Genomic DNA, 7,125 nt, shown 5'->3' with positions numbered 1-7,125 from the left:
CACAACCAAGTCAATAATAATAATAATAATAAGAAACTATTACTCATTACGTATTTAATATAGTATTATTTGAACAATACAATGAAATTGAAATTTCGAAATATACACCACAATAATTTATAAAATTCAAAAAATATAAAAAAAAAAAACTAATTACAAAGTATATAAAAAAACGATTTTTAATATATATATATATATATATATATATATATATATATATATATATATATATATATATATATATATATATATATATATATATAAAAGCTACCTACCGGCGGCGAGCGTGGAGGAGGAGAACTGTGGCGGCGGGCGTGGAGGAGCGGCGATACAGGCGACCGGTGAGCGGCGGCGTCCGTCCGAGCTTCCGATCTGTAGCGGCGGCGTCGGAGTGCGGCGGAGACCCGTGCGGTGGATGGCGACGGCGGATAGCGGCGTGGATGACCGACGGCGGCGGGCGTGGAGGTATGGTGGTGAGGATCGGCGACGGAGACAGTGGAGGTTTTTTGTTTTTGTTTTTTTTTTTTTTGTTTGTATTCGATCGAACGGGACGCCTCAGCTCGATCTGATCTATTAGGGTATATAAATTAATAATATACGACGTCGGCTATATAATTAGCCGACGTCGTATATTTTTTTTATTTTTTTTAATTCACGTTACGACGTCGGCTATTTTAAAATAGCCGACGTCGTAACTTATTTAAATAAAAAAAAAATTAAAATAGTTACGACGTCGGCTAATTAACTAGCCAACGTCGTATGTAATTTTAATTTCATATTTTTTATTTAAATACGTTACGACGTCGGCTATTTTAAAATAGCCGACGTCGTAGCTATTTTTTTTTAAAATTACGATTATATATGACGCCGGTTATTTACTTTAACTGACGTCATGTGTATTTTAAAAAAAAATAAAAAATAATTTTAAATATTTAACGTCGGATTTTCGAAAATCCGACGTTAAAATAGCGACGTTAAAGCTGTTTTATGTAGTAGTGGTACTAATTATTTATTAACCTGCTATTCTTACACTAATAAATGCACTTGTAGGCTCAACAGTCATATTTTAAGATAGTACAAATGAATCAATAAGATAACCATTCCAATGAACTATTACAAAATTACTTCATGTTAGTAAAACCCAGCAGGAACTAAACAATTTTGAATATGAAATATTCGAGTCATATTGATTCTTATTTATAAAATTTTTAAAAAAAAAAAAAAAAAAAACAGTTTACAAAGTCATATTGTACATGGATAATAAATCTTACTGTAGTACAACTTAAGAAATACAACTTGATTTAAGAATTCCATAGTTAATTTCTTGCTTCCTTTCCATTTGATTTACAATTGCTTCTAGGATTGTGTTTTTTTCAGTACCTTGGAAAATGATAACAAAAGAAACACACTGCAAAAAATATGAAAGTTAAATTTATAAAATTTTTTAAAAAAAATCTCTGTATATCATGAATATATGTTCCCTGAAATTAGCAGAAAACAAAACACAAAAAATACTCTGATGCATAACATGCTGTGAAGAATAAATTCTGTTTAGGGTTAAAAAATAAATGATTTACCTCTTGATCATGGAGATATTAAGATGAATGTATATTCCCTGAAATTAGCAGGAAACAGAACACAAAAAATATCAAGGAAAGCAAATGTCGTGAAGAAAAATTCTTATCGGGGGTAAAGAATAAATGATTTACCTCTTGATGATCATGGAACAAACATTCCTTACTCCTACTGATTTGGCCTCCTCTCACTTCTGGGACTCATAATTTCATAGTAATCTAACTCAGATTGATCTCTCAGTGCACAGAGGTGATTTTTAACAAATAGAATTTATATAGAGGCATCTTTTATTGGCAAATAGAATTTTGTATTAACAGGTGTTTTAGAAGTGGATAGATGTAGAAATTGGCCAGGTAGTTTCTTCATGACAAAGGATTTATATAGAGGAGGATGAAGATATTGTGGTCTGTTCTATTCCAACGAAAAAAGAAAAAGTGTCTTGGAAGTATGAAATCCTCCCAAACGATTCAGAATCCAAGAGCAGATTCATTATTGTTATGTTCAATTAAATTCAAATTAAAATTAGATTTGATTTATTAGGATGTATTAGTAGTATTGCAGGTTTACTCGATGCAATTATCAATGTGTAATTAATAGTCTTTAATTTGCCGGCTAACATTGGTAATGCACAATCTAAACAAATTTAAAATGGAACAAAAAATAAAGCCGGCTAAACTCCTAGATATATGTACAACAATGTAAACACCATTTAATCAAATGTAAATATATGTTATTGTCAAAACGGTGTAGTATCATTTGAGCGGGGAAATTTTTTAACAAAAACTTCTTGCTTTATTATAGAGTTAGATTAGATTAGATTAGTTTAGATTAGATTATTATTATCTGTGTTATATAAATGTACAAAAACTATATTAGATGATTGTATTTAATGAAATTAGAAAATTAGAAAATGAAAAACGGGAGGAATAGGGAATTAAAATTAGAAAATTGGAGAAATGGAAAATTGGAAGAATGGAGAAGGAAAACTGGAGAAATTGAGAAATAGAAAATTAAAAATAGAAAAACAGAGAAATGAAGTAAACGACCCCTCATGAATCTCTGCTTTTTTCTTCCTATATATACCTCAGTAACAAGTTATATAATATGCTGAAATCCCATAGCTCTCTGTTTTATTTATTTATTTTTACTGCTCTTGAGCACAAGAATAAAGAAAATGTTTTAAATGAATTCGAAATTGTATTTTAAAAAATAAACATTATTGAATAAGCCACAACAATATCCGATGCTTAAATATGAAATATCTTATGGCAAGAACAAAGCCACAACAATATCCGAGACACTTCACCACCCAAATTCAATCTGAAAATTTTGTGAATCCTCCACATTTGGTACTTTTCCCGTCATCTCTACCTTCACAATGTAATAGGGGAAATCCATAAAAAGCTTTGTTTCCGAAATTCGAATCTTTGTTTAATGTGTCAAATTATGACCCATGCGTAATAGGACCAATCGTTATGCTATGGACTCGTGTCCAGCACGACACTGTTATCTTTTTTTTTTTTTTTTTTTTTTTGTTTTTTAATTTCAGACCGCTTCGTTATAGGAGTATATGTTCATAATTTTATTACTATATGTTCATAATTGTAAGCTCATAATGTCAGAGCTCTATGTTCATAATTCAATAACTGTACATTCATACTTCCATAAATGTACATTCATAATTCCGTAACTGTAACTTCATAATTTTCGAAACTCTATGTTCACAATTTTAGAGCTCTATGTTCATAATTTTATCACTATATGTTCATATTGTAAGTTCATAATGTCAGAGCTCTGTGTTCATAATTTCATAACTGTGTATTCATAATTGCATAATTGTACATTCATAATTGCATAACTGTACATTCATAATTCCGTAACTGTACATTCATAATTCAATAACTGTAAAATCATAATTTTCGAAGCTCCATGTTCATAATTTTAGAGCTCTATGTTCACAATTTTATCACTATATGTTCATAATTGTAAGTTAATAATGTCAGAATTCTGTGTTTATAATTTTACTAGTAATTGTCCAGTGCAATGCACATACTATTATTAATTTAACAAATTTATCAATTAAATTTTTGACGTACTCTAAATTAGCAAAGAAATTAATGTCTGTGGAAACAGAAAAACTTACCTGAGTTCCTCCGCTCCCAGAAATATTCATCTTCCCTAGATCGCACGGTATAAAGCTCTATAGGAGATCTAAGTTCCCAAAAATATTCTTCTCCCTATTCTAGTCACGATCATCCTCCTAATTCCAACCACGACAAAAACATAATTGTAGTATTATATTGGTTGTGGATGATGACTTATTTATAATGTTGAAGTAGGTGTAGATGTTCATGTAAATATTGAAACATGTGGTTATTGAAATTTGTAAGAATGTTTTATTTATTGCAGTAAATGTGAACACAATTAATGCATTCGTACTTTGCTGATGTCATTTGCAATAGATAAGTTTTTTAGCACAAGTTTTTAGATGACAAATAAGATAGAGGAGAGAGAAAAATATGTGAAAAAAGAAAAAAAGAAAAAAAAAACAAAGCTGAAAAAAAAATTGACGCTGAAAAAACTTGAGTCTTTGCAGGAGCACCCTACTTCTTCTCTCTCCTCCATCTCTCTCTTTTAAGTTGCCATCTTTTTCCTAAAAGACTGTGAACAATGCCTTAATGGGGATGCTCTTAGAAGCATAACATAAGTATTGCAATGTTAATTTTCAATTATGGATCAACAATTATTACTCAAATTAATTTTTTGAATTACTCTCCACTCCACTAAACTCTTTTTTTTTTTTTATTATTATTATTCACTTTGATTTTCTTTCATCTTTATTTAATTATTTATGATGATTATGAAGTTCCTAAACCCTTGATATTCCATAACTCTCAAATGCACTAAATGGAGGGAAAAAAATTTCACCTTGATTCTGCTATATTATATATAGAGATAACTTACATTCATAATGTCATAACTGTACATTCATAATGCCATAACTGTACATTCATAATGCCATAACTGTACATTCATAATGCCACAAACGAATAACGCCGTTAACGCCGAGACAAAATTAATTTTTTTTTAACTGGAATGACGCGTTTTTCTTAAAAACGATGTCGTTTTGGCATTGTGGACACGAGTCCAGGGCATAATTTGCCTAATAGGACCAGAAAGATAATTATAAGAAAGATTAAGTAGAGCTAAAAATAATGTTAATGAACCACTTATTTCCTTTTTAATAATTCTATTTCTCTCTACCAAATAACATAATTTGAGTGTATCTGGCGAAATGGCCGATGGAATTCTTATCTGAGACGCTTTCGGAATCACCCTCACCGGAGGCGACCACTCAGTCGACGGAGGATCAAGAAATGACAGAACATATTGCAAAAAAGACTTAGCGAGGCAGAGAGGTTCTGGAGTTGTGTATACCGGCAAGAGCTGTGGAAAGAGTCCAAGAAACCCAACTAGAGGCAGAGCTGAAGTCACCCGAATCAGCCCAATGGCAGACTCCGACGACCACTCCCATTCAAGCTTGGTCGCAAAAGGAGACCATGGCCCAAACAGAGGGGGAGCAGGGTTCGGATGATAAAAGAATGGACGAGGATAACATAGATCCAACCAACCCAGTTATCCCGGCTTCAAAGGAAGAGAAGGAACGTCTTAGGCGTCCATGGCGGTGCTTTCTGATCATCAGAGTTCTGGGAAGAAAGCTGGGCTACACTTATCTGCTGCAGAGGCTTCGCAAAATGCGGAAACCAAAAGCTACCTTTGAACTCATCACCTTGGATCAAGACTGCATTCTAGCCATGTTCGTCTCGCTTCGTGACTACGAAATCGCAAAATTTGAAGGACCGTGGACGATCATGGACAACTATATATTTAGTAGTCCAAGAGTGGGTGCCCAATTTCGTCCCTCGAAACAATGTAACCCAGAAGTCGCTAGCTTGGGTTAGGTTTCCAACTCTCCCGATTGAGTATTTTGAAGAGGAGTTTCTCAAGAATATCGCGAAACGCGTAGGAAGGCCTATCAAAGTGGATTACACAACGAGTCTTGTAACCAAAGGGAAGTTTGCTCGCGTTTGTGTTGAAATTGATATTACCAAGCCCTTGCTTTCGAAATTCACTCTTCATGACATGGTGTGGCCCATTGAGTATGAGGGCATCCATTTGGTTTGTTTTAGCTGTGGGTTGTATGGGCATAGACATGAACAATGTGGTAAGGAGGGGACGGCCAACACCACACCTGTTAATCAACCGAGGGAAGGTGGTAATCAGCCTATGGCAGAGAAGGCTGTTTGAACTAATCAAGATTATTAAGAGAAGTATGGATCTTGGATGCTTGTCACAAGAAAAGAAAGGAGAGGGCCAAGAAGGAGTGATAACCGGCGGGCGAATGGGAGGCTGCAGACTCCAGGGATGGCAAGAACGTAGTTTCAAGGGTTGGGGATCCAGTCCCAGTTTGCTACCCTTGAAGGGCTTGAGGGCAATGATGATCAACTGGCTCAGATGGTGAAGACGAACCAGAATGCAATGCTCGAGGCCCAGAATTTAAATGTTTCTCTTCCTAGAATTAAGATTAACCATCAGGATGGCCATGTTAGACATAAATAATCTAACTATACTGAATAACAATACGAGATACCTGACCTTGTATAAGCGGAAGTGATAGTCGTGTTGATCTCCAGCCACAATTGATGTTCTTGATGCGTTGCCTAATTGATGTTCTTGATGTGTTGCCTCTTGAACGGTATAGCCATTTTTGTCACATACTTGACTCAGAACCCTAGATGTTAGCCATTTTTGTCACATACTTGACTCAGAACCCTAGATGGCGTATTGGTGTCTACTGAGCAGTTTGAGTACCATATCTGTATGTGCTATATAATGAATATCCTGAAGCCCATCGATCCAGGTTTATATTAGGCACAGAGTCTGATTGAATAACAACTTCTAGTTATTCAATCCAACCATATCACTTAATAAGCCTAGTCAACTTGTAACACTTAATTAAGACCCTAATATATATATATATATATATATATATATATATATATATATATATATATATATATTATGGAAAATCTTACATTCTCCCACTTGGTGCAAGTACTAGCACAACCCTCACCAAAGAACAAAACACAAGAATCATAGTGACATATCCTTTATTAAATCAGTGTGGTATTCATTATGGTCACATGCATTTTAATTCTCCAACTTAGGTCCTTCATGAACAAACCAACGTTTATTCTTGGTACCTTACGGGATGTTTCTCAAAATATATTATGTGCACAACTGAAAAGAGAAACACATCCAAAATTGTACAAAAGAGTACACTGTATGATCTCTAAAACTTTAGAAGCATGTCTTAAGTAGAGATCTCTTAATGTTAGCATAATGCTAACTATATTCTATGACTTCTTAATAAGTTAACATAAGTAATATCTCTAACGGCTAAAAGCTTGGAGTTAACACGTCTGTTGCTCCCACTCATCAAAATAGTCAAAAGATAGTCAAGTCAAAGAAGCATTCCAATAACTTAGA

The sequence above is a fragment of the Ipomoea nil genome, unplaced genomic scaffold (assembly GCF_001879475.1).
Source record: "Ipomoea nil cultivar Tokyo-kokei standard unplaced genomic scaffold, Asagao_1.1 scaffold0980, whole genome shotgun sequence".
Taxonomy (NCBI): domain Eukaryota; kingdom Viridiplantae; phylum Streptophyta; class Magnoliopsida; order Solanales; family Convolvulaceae; genus Ipomoea; species Ipomoea nil.
This window is presented reverse-complemented; position numbering follows the sequence as displayed.